General features: G+C 35.9%; 1 protein-coding gene and 1 long non-coding RNA gene across 9 annotated transcripts in view; both read right to left on the bottom strand.

Annotated features, from left to right (window-relative positions):
• The window catches only part of LOC135277781 (uncharacterized), a 223,434-nt gene that overhangs the window by 132,171 nt on the left and 71,422 nt on the right, over positions 1 to 19,841 (bottom strand). The window lies entirely within an intron of this gene.
• Positions 1 to 19,841, bottom strand: part of LOC135268135 (rap guanine nucleotide exchange factor 6-like) — a 141,204-nt gene that overhangs the window by 103,993 nt on the left and 17,370 nt on the right. The window contains exon 3 of one of the 7 annotated variants that reach the window (XM_064383761.1): positions 16,651 to 16,750. The exons of the other annotated variants lie outside the window; for them this stretch is intronic. The gene's annotated coding sequence lies outside the window, so the exon portion shown is untranslated. The remainder of the gene's footprint in view (positions 1 to 16,650; positions 16,751 to 19,841) is intronic. 7 annotated transcript variants of the gene reach the window in all.

The following is a 19,841-nucleotide window of genomic DNA, read 5'->3' as shown; positions in this document are numbered from 1 at the left end:
TTCTTGCCCGTTAGTGCAAGTTACACTTTACAGACTATATACTTCTCCATGGCAACATGATTTGTCAAAAAGGCAGGCCTTTGCTCAGAGTCAGATAAAATACTTTTCCTCAAAAGCACCCTGCCCATTCAAAAAAAAAAAAAAAAAAAACACCAGAAACACCTATTCCTTCCAACTCCCCAGTAAGTATCAACTTTAAAGCAACCATGTAACATTTGATCAAGCTCTTACCCAGAGCCTTAAGAATATATCCCTGCAGCTGTTAAAAGAAAAAAAAAAAGGAAAAAAATTACATTTGATCCAAGTTCTCAATCAAAATAAACTATATCACATGGTATTATAAATCCTTTTTATTAACTGACCAGTTATGGGCCCAGTGGAATATTTTGTGTGAGAAAATATATTCTCCTTGAAGGTACCAAAAGATTGATAAAACAAACATACCAAATAAATATTTTTATGTGCTTCTCACTTTTGTGAGTTTCTATTGTGTGAGTTTCCACAGATCTTTGGAACTCAACCTAGGAAAGATTAAGACCCAAACCACAAACAAAACTAGAGGAAATTTACTGTAGAAAAAAATGAAGTTCTTTTTCTCTTTCTTTTTTTTTTTTTTTGGTGGTGGTTGTTATTGTTGAAGAGACATGTCTCACTGTATTGCCCAGTCTGGAGTGCAGTGGTTATGCACAGGCATGATCATCACACAATACAGCCTGGAACTCTTGAGCTCAAGTGATTTTCAGCCTCCCAAGTAATTAAGTCTACAGGTGTGTGCTACCAAGCCCACCACAAATTTCTTCTTAATCCTTAAAATTACTCAAGGAAGTTATTAAGGTTTAAAAATATGCAGGATAAGCTCAATTCACAAATTATATTTATTCTTCTTGATTACTTGGAGCCATTCTAACACAATGCTTAAGAGCACAAGTTTTAGAACTAGAGTCCCTGGATTACACTAGTTCTTCCACATGCCATCTGTGTCAGCCCTGACAAATCTATGCACTTTCAAAAAGCCTCTTGAAAAATGGAAATAATGTGACCAATACATAATACAGGTGAAATGTTTAACACAGGGCCTGGCACACAGAAACTATCCAATAAATATTTGCTACTTGTACTATTTATAAGCTAGATTTAAAAATTAATCATTGCTTTCTATACTTTAAAACACTGAAAAGAAAATTTTTAAAGGCTTTCTTTAGATTTATATGTTAAACATTTTTATTTATTTTATATGCATTTCATTTCTATATTTTTAATTTTATTTATTAGCAATAAACTTTCTTGGTTTACCCATTCATATCCAAATGAATTTCATTTTTCAAAAAAACAAACCATGAAGTATTCTGGTAAGTCAACCCTTCCCCCACAGCAGCTGTTGTGTGAAACTGACTCATGAAATGTAGGCATAGAAATGAAATATTTGATCATCTGGTCTGATCCACTTGCCAAGGTACTAGTAGGATTCTTACATTCTATAATTTATTTGCAAATACTCCAAATAAATTGCTTATTGGTTTTGTCAGAAATCAATCGAGGTTTATTATACACAAGAAGAATGTTCCTCATTTTGTCAAAGCTATAAATCCATTAACTTCTGACTACAACAAAAAGGGAAGAAAGATTAAATATATTATCAGCATTTTTAATGGTCTGAGTGGCATTAGGATACTTCTTTTTTACTTTCAAAGTAAAAAAAAAATCCAAATTACATCATTTTTTCAATTGTTCTAAATAACATTATTTAAATAAAGATAAAATTGTTATTCCTACAACCTTAGAGGTATACAATATGGAAAAGACATTTGGTCACACACACTCAGAAGGTACAGGGGAATTTGCTCTATCTTTCACTCTGCACATATGCCCCCAACAACAGTGATACACTGAGATACTTCTCTTATGTTACAGACGGGTGAGGTTTTCTGGATCCCATTGTTTGTTGAGCCTGTCTCTCCACTTAACATTAATTATTTCTAACTAAAGTAAATATAAACTGGTTAAAATTATCTTTAATACTGGCCACTAACCATATAAAAAATATGTTCAGCCTCATTCTGAATCAAAGAAATGTTATCTAAACACTGATACAAATTTTCACTTCTCAGATTGGCAAAAGTGGAAAAGTTTAATGAACATCCGTCACTGGCATGGACTTTTATACACTGTTAGTGGAAATATAAACTGGTACAGCCTTTTCAATGAGCCATTTGGCAACATCTACCAAATGTTAAAATATATGCATATATACATATAACACACACAAACACACAGAGACACAGACACAGACACACAAACACACACACTTAGACCATAATTCCACTACTAGGGACCTAGTCTATGGATCTCCTCACAAAAAGCATCTAAAAACACACAAACACACACATATAATGATATTCACCACAGCACTATGTGTAAGGGGACACGGAATCTGGAAACATCCTAAATGTTCATTCTTAGAGACTGCTAAGATAAATGATGAGGTATCCAACGGAATACCGTGCTGCCGGACAGAATGAGGCTAACCTCTGAATCATCTTATGGAAATATTTAAAAGAAAAGGCAAGAACTATGTGTATGAAATGATTCCATTTGTTTAACTTACAAAATATATCTAAATATCCTGGTAGAATTAATAAGTTATTCTTCAAGTATATTAAAAACAAATTAGGAAATTTAAAGCAGTGGTATACAGGAGGGAGACTTTCTCTTATGCTGTTTTAGATTGGGTTGCAAAGTGTTTGCATTAAAAAAAAAAAAAAAATAGTTTTAGGTCAGATACGATGTCTCATGCCTATAATCCCAGCACTTTGGGAGGCTGAGGTGGGTGGATCACTTGAGTTCAACCCTTCTCTATTAAAAATACAAAAATTAGCCAGGTGTGGTGGCAGGCACCTGCAGTCCCAGCTACTCAGGAGACTGAGGCAGGAGAATTGCTTGAACTTAGGAGGTGGAGGTTGCAGTGAGCTGAGATTGTAGCCTGGGCATCAGAGCAAGATTCCATCTCAAAACAAAAAACAAAACAAAACAAAAATTTTCAGGAAAAAAAATCTGGCTTACAAAGATTCAACATCATTGCTTATATAATCTTTCATGAAACGTTAAACTGGCATTATCAAATGTTAAATGCTGTCCTCCCAGGCCCCAACTGCTAAAAAACAAGCTGGTCTTCTTGATTTCATTTTCTACTTTTTTGTCTATAGAGAGTTGTCACTGAGAACCTTTTCTCATCTTGATTCCCCCATAATTAAAACAGTCTTCTACATTACCTTGGTTATCCATTCCTCTGTTTTTCCAGCCCACAGCAAATCCTGAATTCTCTGATAATTCTAACAATTTAAAGCTGTCACATGCAACCTAACATTTGGCAATTATAAACAGACATCTCAGAATATATTTTTTAGCAATGGCAATATCATTGGAATTAATATATAGCTCCCAATAACAATTGCTTTTAAAAGAGGAAGGTTCATTTGCTGTTTATTTATTTGATTTCCAGGAGGGGAGAGTAATTTTTTAATACTATACCTCCCGTTTTCAAACTTTCTTGAATAAATAAATGTAAATGTAAAAACAAATGGCTATACTAAACTACTGGAACTCTACTAACCATATTTAACTACACTAAAACTATTTCTAACTAAAATGGAAAAATATATCTTAACAGTATAAAATGTTGAGAACATTACACTAAGCATAATAATGAATGAATCTGAGAAAATACAACTGTCAACTTTTAAAACTTCAATCTGCAACATGCAATCCTAGTCAAGATAATTTATCATCCATAGCAATAATGAAAAAGACCATTTGGCACTCCATTAAATCTAAAATTCTTAAAAAGGTACTCATAATGGTGACATCGTATAACTCAAATTCTAAGCACATGAGCCTCCATTTCCCTTTCAAAATCTGTCTCTTAGCACACAATTCCTGTTTACTGGATTTCTTTCTTCCTGTTCAATGACTCCAACCCTAATAGGACAAAACTAAAAATTTGAAGGAATCTATTTTTAGCACAGACATTCACTGAGGTATTTTCTTTTTTTTTTTTTCTTTTTTTTTTTTGAGACGGAGTTTCGCTCGTTACCCATGCTGGAGTGCAATGGCGCGATCTCGGCTCACTGCAACCTCCGCCTCCTGGGTTCAGGCAATTCTCCTGCCTCAGCCTCCTGAGTAGCTGGGATTACAGGCACGCGCCACCATGCCCAGCTAGTTTTTTGTATTAGTAGAGACGGGGTTTCACCATGTTGACCAGGATGGTCTCGATCTCTTGACCTCGTGATCCACCCGCCTCGGCCTCCCAAAGTGCTGGGATTACAGGCTTGAGCCACCGCGCCCGGCCTCACTGAGGTATTTTCTATTCAATAAATAGGATGTAAAAGTTGTTTATGCTTGACGAAAATCTGTCCTCTTTGTTCACCGTCCACTTAATAATACTGAACAATGGGAAATCTTTTAACAAATGACATTTAACAAAAGATAACTTTAGAATAATTTTGAGCTTAATATCACTGCAATAATTGTATTTCAGGATTTAAACTTACCAAAAAAAACCTTTAAGGAAAAAAATTTAAAGTGCTCCATGTTTTAATTTCTCCAACATCACACTCAACGTATTTTGGAGCATGCTGTATATATGACAGGTAAAGGAAATACTGCTCAAAATGCCTAAGGTTTTTCTTTTTTCATTCTATGCTTTAAATGTGTGTCTTACACTGTATAGGATGCCCTTCTCCAAGCCTTAAGTGATATGAACTGAGACTGAAGAAACTGTATAGAAGAGGCTGCGGGGGAAGCCACAATCCTTTTAATAGAAACAGTTATGAAGTCGTCATTTGACCCCACATACCCAAGTTTCTTTCATTCTTTTCCACATAGCTTCATTATTGCACTTGCATGCTGTTGTATGACTTCTTCACCTATGGGTACTGCCCTCACTGGACTGTGAGCTCCCTGCACTATGCCTACCACTGTGTGTATCCCAATGTACTTGGCATCACAGTGCCATATACACACAGTAGATGTGCTAAAAAAAAATATCTGGCATGTGACCAAGGTCCTCAAGTGTGCAAATGTGCCCTTCCTGAGTTTTACAGTTATGACTTAATGCTATATTCACCCATTCACTGAAAATGTTAGCTAGTGAGATGTACCAAGTTGGCTGAGACTCTATTTCATGAAAAATTTATTTACATTATTCTTCTGCCCTACCTATTTCAATTCATTATTGTCCCCAGAAATTTCCTTCATGTGGTAGTTAAGCTGGGTATCCTTTCAGTCCACATAAACCAACTATAACCTAGGAGTACATGATTGGTATCCTTGTTCTGTTATTTTTGGTTCAAATGGTGTCACAGAAGAGTTTTACGCACCAGTTAGGTAAACAAACAGACAAAAATATGCTTTAAGATTATTATACATTTCCCTCATCCTTCGTAAACTTATGCTGTGGTCAATTTAAAAAAAAAAAGATTATTATACATTTCCTAATTCTTTAAATCACCCAAACTCAATATATAATTCCAAACTCAATGTATAATTTCAAAATTATCTTGTCTACATCGTTTTTTAAAAAATATTCCCCCAATGTAGAAATCATATTCTTTCATATGGATCTTCGTACTTCCCAAATAAGTCAATTAACCCACCACAAGGGGTCATTTCACTTATTAATATAGTAGCATCAAGCCAAAAAGATATGAACAGAGTAGAATTCTCACAAAATTTGGCCTACATCCTAAGGTATGAAATTACTCTTACCTCTCCCTACAGCTGTTTAAATTTCAAAAGCTGAAAGAGGTAAAGTTGTATTCAATGTGGCAGTGAAAACTATCACCAAACAAAAGGCATCAGTATTAAAAACTTCAGCTGGATAATTTGGAGACACTAAAATATGAACTTTATAACTTTTCTACCTTCTATCAAAAAGGAAACAGTCTATATGAGCGCTTTTAGATGTTTTGGGTATAGATACCCATCGTATACGCATGTGTATGTGTGCGTGCACGCATGTGCGTGCATGTATCTCCATCCACTCCAAATCAGAGCTCATTTCAGCATCGTAGGGGTGGTATAAAACTGATACCAATGTAAAATCTCTATGGAGCTACCTCGCAATCCAATACTTTCTTAGAGAAAGCTTGTGTCTCAGGCCACATGATGTGGTAAAATTAAACCACGTCTATTAACATTAGACTAATTAGTAATTCGGTCTATGCGAAAGTCAATTATACCATGAAAATTAATAATGCAATAAAATTTTATGTGGACACATTTATCCCACTCAAGAAAAGAATTTAAGAACCCTAGCAAATTAGTTGAAAGCTTATTACAAGTCAAAAATTTTTTAACTCATTAAATCAATTCAAACAGGATAAAGAAATGCTTCATAAAGAATTTCAGATTATTTTTGGTGCTTATAGGTAATGAGTTGTATGTAATTTTAATTTATAAAATATTCTACCATGTAAACGTTTCAGAAATTTAAACCTCCCTTCCCAGTAAATTTAAATCTTTGCTTTTTTTTTGTGGGGGGGGGCACTTACTTTTCACAAACTCACTCTCATTTCCTAGAATGATACCTCCCGTATAAATACCTAAAAAGCTGTGTTCTTTGTTCTCTTTCACATTCAAAAGAAATGCAAAGTAACTCCATTATTAAAGATGCTACTATGGTTACATGTTACAGATTAAATTGATTCCCCTAAAATTCACATATTGAAGCCCTAATCCCAATTAATACTTGGAGATGGAGGCCTCTGTGAGGTATTCAAGGTTAGATGAGATTGCAAGGGAGGGACCCTGGTCCAGTTGGACTGGTGTTCTTATAGAAGAGGAGAGACACAGAGCACTTGCTCTTCCTCTCCCTCTGCTCCTCCTCCATTTCCCCTCCTACACGCAGAGGAAAGGCTGTGTGAGGACATAGCAGGAAAGCAGTCTGCAGGCCAGGAATAGGCATTCACCAGAAAATGAACTGGCTAGAACCTTAACCTTGGATTTCTAGCCTCCAGGACCGTGAAAAAATTAATTTCTGTTGTTTAAGCCAGCTCGTCTATGATATTTTGTTATGGAAGTCCAAATGGACTAACACAGTAAACTTCTTAAACCAAGTTTCAAAAGAATTTTAAGATATAGTCAAATGAATTTCTAGCCCACTGCACAGAGCCAAAATACAGTTACTATCAAAACCCCACCTTTTCTGTTTATAAATAACCTATGATGACTATAAATTTACCTTCTTACACAGTTTTAGCATTAGAAACCAACAGGCATTAAGGACAGGAAGCCTAGAATCAAGGATGGCACTTTTCATAGTGGTCAGGAATACAGGCTCCAGGGGACAGTAACCAGTTCAAGTGCAGGCTCTACTTTTTTAATGTCTACACATTTCCAAAAATTATTACTTAAGAAAGGTTATCAAACTTTCTCATGACTTGATAAAATTATATTCAAGTTCAGTTGAAAGAAAATAATGTATACTTCAAACACCAGAAACTATTAAAGTAAAATATGTAATAATAGAAAACAGAACTGAAATGTACATTTCAATTCAATTCAACATATTCAACATTAAACACTTCTATACCATGTCAGGCAGTGTGCTAGCATTCACATTGTTTAGAGAAAATAAAGACATTTACCTATAAATAGATGTCAAATATGTGTTAAAAAAGCATAGTAGCCTTGAATCCCTACCCAGTGAAGTCCAAACTACAGTACTTACTGGACAACTCCTCTTTGGATTACAAATAAGCATCCCAAACACTCCTTGTTCTAAAACTAAACTCCTAATCACTATCACCACCAGCACCACCCACTGTTCACCCTCTTAATCAAATTTCGTCTTCCTGAAGTCCTTTTCTCCAATAATTAATATTCCCAACCATCCAGAAACTTTGAAGTCGTCCTTAAATCCTCTTTCTTTCACACACAAATCTAATATGAAAAACGATTCTGCCACTAATAAAATTATTTTGGAGAAATGTACCAAGTGAAAAAGTGGCATTAAATAAACCACTTGCATCCAGAACATATAATGAACTCTCACAACTCAAGGAAAAACAACCACATTTTTTAAAATGCTAAAATGCACTATAATACACCTGGACGGGATCCTGAAGAAAAAATAAAACATTAGTGGGAAATCTGGCAAAATTCAAATAAAGTCTGCAGTTAATAGTATTGATCCAATATTAATTTCTTACTTTTGACAAATGTACTACAAATTATTAAACACCAGGAGAACTTGAGTGTCAGGCACACATATGGAAACTCTCAGTACTATTTTGGGAATTTTTCTGTAAATCTAAATTTATTTCAAAACAAGAAATATTGGGCACGGTGGCTCACACTTGTAATCTCAGCACTTTGGGAGGCCAAGACGGGGAGATTACCTAAGATCGAGAGTTTGACACCACCTGGCCAACATGGTGAAACCCTGTCTCTACTAAAAATATAAAAATTGGCTGGGCATGGTGATACGCACCTGTAATCCCAGCTACTCAGAAGGCTGAGGCTGGAGAATCACTTGAACCTGGGAGGGAGGTTGCAGTGAGCCAAGATCGTGCCATTGCACTCCAGCCTAGGTGAAAAATGCAAAACTCCATCTCAAAAAAAAAAAAAGAAAAGAAATTTAAAATAGAGACAAAATATTTGAAAAGACCTTTACCAAAGAGATATGGGTGGAAAGTAAGTATATGAAAGGTTTTCACTGATAATGATTAAGGAAATGCAATCCTGTACATGAATAACAGAATCATTCATAATAGCCAAAAGGTAGAAACAAACCAAATGTTGATGAATGGATACAGAAAACTTAGTATTATCTACATCATGGAACATTACTTGGCTATAAAAAGAAATGAACTAGGCCAGGCGCGGTGACTCGTGCCTGTAATCCCAGCACTTTGGGAGGCCAAGGTGGGTGGATTGCTTGAGTCTAGAAATGAGAGACCAGCTTGGGCAACATGGTGAAACACCATCTCTACAAAAAGTACAAAAATTAGCTGGGCATGATGGCACACACTTATAGTCCCAGCTACTTAGGAGGCTGAGGCAGGAGGATCACTTGAGCCTGGGAGGTCAAGGCTACAGTAACCCATAATCACACCACTGCCCTCCAGCCTGGGCAACAGAGAGAGACTCTACCTCAAAAAAAAAAAAAGGAAAAACAGAAAAATGAACTGCTGATACATACTACAACATGGATCAATCTTGAAAACATTATGCTAAATGAAAGAAGCCAGTCCCAAAGACCACATATAAACTATTTACATGAAATGTCCAGAATAGGAAAATATATAGACAGACAGTAAACTGGTAGTTGCTTAGGACAGAAGGGATGGAGGATGAGGGTATAGGAATTTTCTTTTTGAAGTTGATAAAATGTCCTAAAGTTGATTGTGGTGATGGTTGCATATATCTAGGAATATACTAAAAACCACTGATTATATACTTTAAATGGGTGAATTGTATGATATGTGAATTACATCTCAATAAAGTTGTTTCTAAAGTACAGAATTAGATGCCATCACATGCCTATTAGATGGCTTACAAAATAAAACTGACACATGTAAGTGCTGACTAGGATGCAGAATTTAAACTTTTGTACACTGCTGGTAGAAATAAAATACAATTGCTGGGCATGGTGGTTCACACCTGTAATCCCAGCACTTTGGGAAGCCAAGGCAGGTGGATCACGAGGTCAGGAGTTCGAGACCAGCCTGACCAACATGGAGAAACCAATCTCTACTAAAAATACAAAATTAGCTGGGCATGGTGGCACATGCTGTAATCCCAGCTACTAGGGAGGCTGAGGCAAGAGAATCACTTGAACCCAGGAGGCGGAGGTTGCGGTGAGCCAAGATTGTGCCATTGCACTCCAGCCTGGGTAACAAGAGCAAAACTCCATCTCAAAAGATAAAAGAAAGAAAAGAAAATGTAATATAGCTACTTTGGGAAGGAGTTTGTTAGTTTCTCATAAAGTTGAACATATGTTTATCATATATCCTAACAATCTCACATTTAGGTATCTATCAAGAAAAAGAAAAACATAGGTCCATATTAATACTATACATGAACATTTATAGCAGCTTCATTCATAACCGCCAAAAACTAGAGGCAACCTAAACATTCATCACTTGGAGAAAGAATAAACAAATTTTAGTACATCTATACGATGTACCAAAAAGGAGCAAACCATTGATACATAACAACAGTATGGCTGAATCTCAAAAGCTTATGCTTAGTGGAAAAAGTCACACAAAACGACTGTACACTATATGACTCTATGTACAGTACAAGGCATTCTTAAAAAGGCAAAACTATACGGATAGAAATCAGATCACTGCTTGCCAGAGGCAGGCTAGGCAGAGAGGACTGACTACAAAAAAAAGGCACAAGGGATCTTTTCAGGGCAATGAAAATGTCTTAATTTTTATTTTGGTTGTAGTGGTGACACGACTGTACACACATTAAAACTCACAGAATTTTACACTTTAAAAGGTTGAGTCTTACCATATATAAATTATATCTGACTTTTGCAAAAGTCGTATCCAACTTAATCACAAGTTTATATTTTAAAAATAAAGGAAAATAAATATACTAATGCAATGCTGGTAGTACCATAAGTCACTTTTACAACAACTAGCAAAATTAGAAATGCAAGCACCCTTTGGCCCAGCAGAAATTTTCCAGGTCTGGTATGTGAGCGGTATTCACTGTAGCCCTATGATACTCTGTAATGGTTAATCACGCAGACAGGAACTCTTCAGGTACTGATGTAGAAAGATCCTCAAACTGTGTTTTACATTAAATAAATAAAAGGGAAGATACAAGTATACAAGTATGTAGATATAACTTGACAAGAAAAATGTTATAATGAATCTGTGTATGAATTTTTTAATTTTGGGAAGAATAAACAAGCAACTAAAATCACTTACTACCAGAAGGGAACTGGGAATTACGCGGGTGTGGAAGAGGGAAGATTGCACTGTGTAACTTTTTTGTGTTTTTTGATGTGTGAATGATGCAAAACAAAAACAAAAGCTAAGTATATAATATTTAAAACATTAATTTAGGTATAAGTTATAAACATTTCTAGAACACTAAAAACATTCCAGAAAGAAAAAACATTATCATACATACTAAAAACACATATAACTTTGAAGTACCAGAATAAAATGAGCAATCAATGTAAAAGACTGTATTTAACCTTTCTTTCTGACCCACCACCCACAAAAATAGAACAAATAAGGAGTGTGAGAAATAGAGAATAAAGAATGGTTTGGAAGAAAAAGCTGTAATTTAGAAAAAGGAGGCATAAATGAGAAAACTCTGATTTTAAAAAGCCAAGAACTTGCCACTCCTCTGAAAACCCTGTACCTTTCTGTCCTGGAGTTCAGTGCTCATCTATCCCTAAAGGAGCCATAGTCCTTTCTACGCCTTGTAAGGGCCAAAGGGAAACAAGCAAGACTCCTTGCCACAGGCACAAGGAGATATTGTCCTCTACAAACAAAGGACTCAAAAACATCAATTAAACACAGGTACACACACCCATCACAACCAAGGATCTGGATGGATTATTTTCAAATTTCAGAAGCACTTAAGTCTTCCTGAGAGCCCACATTCCAAAATCTAGCCAAGTAATTCTGTCTTTCATTCTGCAGTTAAGACTGTGAAGTACAATAATAAAATTGTGTTAGAGGTAGATAACCTCAAGATAACTTAGTGTATTTCTGTGTAAGATACAAGCTTATGAGTAAATGTTTCTAATTCTTGATCAATTCTAGACCAACCAGTCCCTCTCTGAATAGTGTGGTCCAATAACAAAGTTCATTCTCAAGCTAAGACATTATCCTAATGGCACCAGTTAAATAAGCAAAAACACAAGGAATATTTTACTCTCCAACTTGCCAGTTTCAAACAATATACCCATTAAAATCTGGATTTTTGTTGCCAAGTGTCCAGATTCGAATCTGGATCCTCTTGATAGAGAGACTGTAACTTCCCAAACATTTCCTCTGGCTTTTTTCAGTTAACATAGAGAACCAAGGTTCCCAGCTATGTCCCCACAAAGAAAGGCTAAGTATTAACAAATTCTGTTAAAACTTCTTAAGGAATGGAAGTAACAAGTATGCCAAGTCTGTGTTTCTGACAAACAAGGAGATGGCTGGATATAGGACTGTTGAGAAAACCAGATAACCTTCCCAAGTACAGAACAACCTGAAAGACATCAATCTAGCCCAAAGTTCTCTAGCCCAAGTTTCCCAAAGCCCAAAGAACTTTAACTGGACTTAGCACTTATATTGCTCTTCAACTAGTAAAAATCCCGAATAGTATAGCTGACTGAATAAAAACAACAACAGCAAAATCTAAAAACCAAAAAAACAATAGTAATTAATCAAAGATATCAAGATATGCCTATAAAATCAGCAGTCAATAAATCTTAGATGTCATTAAAACCATGCAAAACCCTGTATTATTTTCAAATAAACCTGGAGAGTAAAACAGGCTATTTAAAAAGGTGTAGTTAAAATAGTAATAGACTGCCGGGTGCAGTGGCTCACACCTGTAATCTCAGCACTTTGGGTGGATTGCTTGAACCCAAAAGTTTGAGACCAGCCTGGGCAACATGGTGAAACCCCATCTCTACAAAAAATACAAGAATTAGCCAGATGTGGTGGTGCCCGCCTATGGTCCCAGCTACCTGGGAGGCTGTGGTGGGAGGATCACTTGAGCCTAGGAGACAGAGGGTGCAGTAAGCTAAGATTGTGCCACTACTCCAGTGTGGGCAACAGAGTAAGATCCTGTCTCAAAAAATTAAATAAAATAAAACAATAATAAATACCCTTTATTGAGAGTAATCTATTTGCTAAGACTGGGTCTAATTTAAAAGAAGCCCTTCCAGTCTTACTCTACTAAATCTAATTGTTTAAAAATTTAAAATTTTAATAAAATTAGACTTAAGACCTACAATTGATCTCTAAAGTAAAAGTAGCCTAGCAGAGGAATTTGAATAAACAAAAATGTGCATGCCTGTAGTCCTAGCTACTTGGGAGACTGAGGTGGAAGGATCAGTTGTGCTCAGGAGTTCAACACTGCAATTCAACCTAGGTGACAGGGCAAGACCCTGTTGTCATAGGCACTTGAACCAGAGCAACTCCATCTTAAATAGGAGCTGCGTAAAATAAGGCTGAAACCTACCGGGCTGCATTCCCAGGAGGTTAGGCATTCTTAGTTACAGGATGAGACAGGAGGTCGGCAGGAGATACGGGTCAAAAAGACCCTGCTGATATAACAAGACAAGGTAAAGAAGCAGGCCAAAACCCTCTGGTAGTACTCACTGTTCATTATTCATTAATTATAATGCATTAGATTGCTAAAAGACACTTCCACCAGTGCCATGACAGTTTATAAATGCCATGGCAATGTCTGGAAGTTTCCCTATATGGTCTAAAATGGGGAAGAACATTTCAGTTCTAGGGGAAATCCCTACCCCTTTCCAGGAAAACTCATGAAAACTCACCCCTTGTCTAGCATATAATCAATAAGTAACCATAAAAATAGCCAGCCAGCTGTCCTCAAGGCTGCTCTATGGAGTAGCCATTCTTCTATGCCTGTACTTTTTTTTTTTTGAGACAGAGTGTCGATCTGTCACCTGGCTGGAGTACAGTGGCGCAATCTTGGCTCACTGCAACCTCCACCTCCCAGGTTCTAGTGATTCTCCTGCCTCAGCCTCCTAAGTAGCTGGAACTACAGATGCACACCACCATGCCCAGCTAATTATTCTATTTTTAGTAGAGACAGGGCTTCACCATATTGGCCAGGATAGTCTCAATCTTTTGACTTTATGATCCACACACCTCGGCCTCCCAAACTGCTGGAATTACAAGCATGAGCCACCACGCCTGGCCTGTTCCTGTACTTCCTTAATAAACTTGCTTTTGTTTTACTCTGTGGACTCACCCCAAATTCTTTCTTGCCCAAGATCCAAGAACCCTCTTTTTTCAGGGTCTGTATCTGGACCCCTTTCCACTGTCTCAAAAAAGAGAAAAACATCCTAAGCAAATTAGAACTTCATTTTGTAAAAGTCTTTATTAACAACAATATAGGCATTTATACCTGCTCTTATTATAGAGGGAGTAGAGTGGACAGAATGGGGACTTTGAAATCAGACAGTTACATGTTCTTAAGCAAATTACTTAATCCCTGCATCTTGGTTTCTTCATTGGTAAATTGATAATAATACCTCCTGCTTTATTAGGTTGATGTTAGAACTAAATAAAACATGAGAAAACATCTAGCTGAGTTTCTGGCACATAACAGACACTTTATAAATGACATTGCTTTTCTATGTCTTTCCTGAACTGTTCTGAGATATGTGCTCCCTAAATATAAAATAAACAAGTATTATATATTATTAGACTGACAGGCCACCTGAAATCATCAGTGTGGCACTTTTCAAAAGGGATATATTTTAAAAAGTGACTCTTAAAAGATAATTAGAGGCATAATATAAAGATTCATTTACTATTGCACCTTTCAATGGTGAGAATTTATAATATGAAAGCAATTCTAATTCCTTTTTAAATTCTTCAAAGAAATGGCGATAAGATTTCTTATTACATTTCTATGCAAGTTTCTGGCTCCACATCTAAGATCACATATTGGCACTCAAATCTAAACACAGAATGATGACAGATTTCAATACTCAAGAATGTATCCATTCATATCATACCATTACAAATCTTTTCTTCTACAAATATGTATGCCAAAAAACATACTTAAAATAGAACATTTATATATATATGTATACACACATACACACACACACACCCTTATATGTGTGTGTGTGTGTATATGTAGATATACACACACACACACACTCTTCACTTTCAAGAGTGGCAAAGTCTTTCCATATGTGTAACATACATACATACATATGGAAAGACTTTGCCGCTCTTGAAAGTGAAGAACTTTTGGATCAGCTTCTTTAAATAAAATGATCAAAACTATTAAAGATACATTGGTGTAAAAGAGTTTTTACACAATAGTTCTTTGAAGTTTGAAGGTGTAAAAGAGTTTAACACAATGGTTCTTTGAAGTCTGAAAATGTTTTAACAAAGAAAAAGCTCTTTACAAAACTCAACATGAAGCCTATACTTCTAAAATAATCCATAAGTATTAACCTGCGTAACCAAATAATAATTTGAAAACATGGTTTTACTGCTTTGTATTGACCAAAAAGAGAGATAATTCTATAAACACTACTAGTCAAATATTAAGAAGATCACAGACTATTATCTTTATAAATGACTCACAATTTCTACTGACACTAATATGTTTATTATGTCAGCAATAGTAATACTTTACATTCATGTAGACTTTTCCACTGTGAAGTGCTTTCTCATGTATTAAACTTATTTAACCCTGTAAATAGGTATGGAAAGCATTGTATCCCATTCTGCAGATGAGAAAACTAAGATCCAATGAAAACTGCCAAGGTCACATGGAGAGTAATTGAATAGTACACCAGTCCCTCTAACCCAGCTACTCTTCCTCATTATAATTAGGTCCCAAAATGTACTATTAGATTGACAGTAATGTAAAAATTAACACATTATTAGTCTCAGTATTTTTTCTTCTTGGATTTTACTAGATGAAACAAATGCACAATTTAAAGCATTTATATCCTAACAAAAGAAAGGTTATAAAGTACATGTATAAAACAGAGAGTTCAAAATCCAAGGAAAGCAAACATATATATACATACCTAAATATAATCCAAGGCAATAAACTGAAGTCTAGGGCATAGAGATTCAGAACACCGTGCCTAGAATCCAGGGCTTTGCTCTTGACTTGCTTCTGTAACTTACACAAATCATGGTGACTAAGTAAAATTTGAATTCCTATCACCTAACCAGGCAATTCTAAGATCAATTTTGACTCCTAAAATAGTTGACAAGCCTGAACAATGTTACATTCAAATAATAAAAATAATTGTCTTAGAATTAAACTTTTAAAATTGTACCAAACTGAGCTATATCCCCCATTAGTATTGCTTACTCTATTACTATGAGAATGTCAAACACACTTCCCATTATACATTTGAATTTTATGAAGTGCTAAGGTATTATAAAATGCCATGGAGACATAAAGGTCATTAAGGTAGTTTAACCTTTGAGAAATTTTGCAGTTTAAAAAGTATGAGATATGTATACTTAATAACTATGAAATTATGAATTACCAAGGAATAAATGCCTGAAAGAAATGCACAAGCTAAAAGCAGTGACAGGATAAAGAAAAATTCAACCTTTAGACGAAGTGACTAGAAGAAGCTTCAAGAAGCGGGGAACATGGCATTAAATGAGTTACTAACATAGGTAAAAAGGGAGGAAATCAAAAGGTGTGTTTTTTATGGGGCATTGGTAAAGTCCTGAGAATGGTGACAGTGAGAATGCATATAATACCATAAAACACAAATAGACAGGCCAGGCGTGGTGGCTCATGCTTGTAATCCCAGCACTTGGGAGGCCAAGGCAGGCGGATCTCACTTGAGGTCAGGAGTTCAAGACCAGCCTGGCCAATGTGGTTGAAACCCCATCTCTACTAAAAATGCAAAAATCAGCTGGGCATGGTGGTACGCACCTATAATCCCCCAGCTACTCAGAAGGCTAAGGTGGGAGAATCACTTGAATCCGGGAGGCAGAGGTTGCAGTGAGCCGAGATCACATCAGTGCTCTCCAGCCTGGGCAACAAAAGCAAAACTCTGTCTCAAAAAAAAGAAAGAAAGAAAAAGAAAAAAACCACACACACAGACAAATGTTTTCATCCTCGAACCAGTTACCTCTACAAAATCAATTCAAACACTGGAGCATTTAACCCAGAAGACAGTGTGAGATTATTGTTCTTTGTGGTTACAAATATGATTCTTGACAATTACCATCCACATGAATGGGATTCAACTTGACATTGAGAAATGAGGGCTCGGGTGTTTTCCTCTAAAAGATCATCCTAAATACACAGGTCTACAACAGCATTTTTCCTCTTGTAGCTTTGATCTTATCATCAACTGAGAAAAGTAAAACTAAAGGGAAATTGAAATTATGACCTAACCTAAAAACAGAGGGGGAAAAGGATAAGTGTGGGTTCCTGTAAACACTTTTAAGACAGTCATTTTCACAATCAGCAGAGAGGAATGTTTATCCAGTAAGTTAAAAAGAAAATTCTGAGAAAGTCTTAAAATCTTCTGAGTGAGATGATAGGGAGGGATCAGGTTGTTTTTTTTTTTAACCTGAACAGGAAATAGAATAAACGACATTTTACAATCAAAACCATTTCACCAGTTTCACATATAAGAAAACTGTAAAAATATGTAAGAAAAAAAAAAAAAGATTTTAAGTTGTGTTGGTGAGACTTTCTAATTTATTTTGAAAAATTTCACCCAGCTTGGTAAGAATGATGGATTGCTTTACACTGGGCTTTCAAAGATTTCCAGAATCACTCTCTCCTATGCTATTTTGTATTTTGTTTCAATCAATTTGGAGATAGGTTATTTTTTTGTTGTTTTCCTGAAAATTGACTGTGTTTAACTCTCTTCCTTTATCGCGCCTGTAATCCCAGCACTGTGGGAGGCCTAATCACTTGAAGTCAGGAGTTCAAGACCAACCTGACCAACATGGAGAAACCCCATGTGTACTAAAAATACAAAATTAGCCAGGCATGGTGGTGCATGCCTGTAATCCCAGCTACTCGGAAGGCTGACGCAGGAGAATCACTTGAACCCAGCAGGCAGAGGTTGGGGTGAGCCAAAATTGCACCAGTGCATTCCAGCCTAGGCAACAAGAGTGAGACTCTGGCTCAAAAAATTAAAAATAAAAAAAATCACGACTACAGATGGGTAAAATGCTACGTAGTAAGTTTGAAGGAAGCCTTAAATAGTATTCAATCCTTTCCAAAAAAACATTAATTATGTTTTCATAAAAAACATAAAAATTGAGGATAATCAATTTTTATACTTTCAAATATCACCCCAGTTATTTATGGACAAGTAGCTAAAGGAAAATAAACACTAGCAACACTTCTACTGGGAAGTGCTGAGTTCTGATACCAGACACACTAAGTTTTTCACTAGTGTTTTTCAACAAAGTTATACTTAACATCACTGGCAAGATACTGTAGCCAAATTCTGAGTGGTCAGTGTCTCTCCTGAATGAAAGCAAATGCTCTCAAGCAAGTAACTTCACATCTAACAACCAAAATCCAATTGGAACAGACTCTTTTCTTAACATATATTGATATAATTAATTGCCATAGATGCACAGATTATAACAGCTAATTGTTTATCTTTGTGGTTTCCAAGAAGTAGCAGCTACTGAAAAAAATTCCATAGCACATTACAAAGAAAACAGATGATAAACTCATGCAAGTTTCTGTTTTGACACAAGGAAATGTCAACAACTTAATAAAGAGTAACAATCTTATCTCTGAATCTAATTTCAAGGTTTATATAATATGCCTACAATCATGTTTAAATAAAAGAAGTAGGAAAATATTTCTTGATTGTAAACTAAATCAATGTATTCACTGATTGATTGATTATGCAGATTTATTGAGCAGAGCACCTAATATATGCCAAGTATTGGGGTGTGGTATATCTGATGGGCTTTAAAATCTCATAGTTGTTTGTGTGTGGTTTAGTAACAAAAGCCTAATTTAGGAAGAAAACTGTATTAAAACCTCTCATCTAACTCTAGATTTCTAAAAAAAATAAACCTAGATAAAGACCACAGACACAGTTTCAAGAAAGTTAGGCTAGAAAGCTGAAGACAACCTAGACAAAAATATGTCCTTCCATAAGCAAAAGTGTATGATCCAGAAAAACCATTCCCGATGAACATCAACAGATAAACAATAAATAATATCTATTATATCATAGTATCTTTAAGAAATTTTACAAAGTTATGTTAATAACACTATTTGTGGAATAAACTTTTTTTTTTTGCCCTCAGAGTATATTTGTAAAGATCATCAAGAGATACTTTCTTAGAGTTACTACAAGTCCTAGTCCTTGCTTGGCTATATTTAGGAAGAAAAAATAACCAAGATAGACAAAAGAGCTTTGTCTTAGTTGTTTTTAAATAACAGGGAAACTAGGCTGGAATGAGTCTCTTCCTTTTCATTCTTCTTTGCATAAAGACACATCTTCAGCAAAAAGATTACAGGCTTGTAATTACATAAGACTTACTAGATTTTTCTTTAATTTTTTTTTTTAAGATGGGGTCTCACTGTCAACCAGACTGGAGTGCAATGGCGCAATCTCGGCTCACAGTGACCTCCACCTCCCAGGTTCAAGTGATTCTCCTGCCTCAGCCTCCCAAGTAACTGGGATTATAGGCTCCTGCCTCCACACAGGGCTATTTTTTGTATTTTTAGAAGAGACAGGGTTTTGCCATGTTGGCCAGGCTGGTCCTATACTCCTGACTTCAGGTGATCCACCCAACTAGGCCTCCCAAAGTGCTGGGATTACAGGCTTAAGCCACCTCGTCCAGCTGACTTATTAGATCTTGTGCCCCGAAATCAATTGGAAGTTCTCATCGAGAGTCCAAGACACAATCCAGGAAAGAAAAACTTAATACGACTAACAACGACAAGAACAAAGGCCTGTAATCCCTGCACTTTGGAAGACTCAGGAGGGCAGATTACCTGAGGTCAGGAGTTCAAGATCAGCCTGCCCAATAAGGTGAAACGCCATCTCTACTAAAAGATATAAAAATTAGACTGACGTGGTGGTGGGCACCTGTAATCCCAGCTACTTGGGAGGCTGAGACAGAAGAATC

Source organism: Aotus nancymaae, unplaced genomic scaffold (assembly GCF_030222135.1).
Source record: "Aotus nancymaae isolate 86718 unplaced genomic scaffold, 86718_ANA_hifiasm-v0.15.2.pri h1tg000033l, whole genome shotgun sequence".
Lineage (NCBI taxonomy): Eukaryota > Metazoa > Chordata > Mammalia > Primates > Aotidae > Aotus > Aotus nancymaae.
The sequence above is the reverse complement of the archived record's forward strand: the minus strand, read 5'-3'. Positions and strand labels throughout refer to the sequence as shown.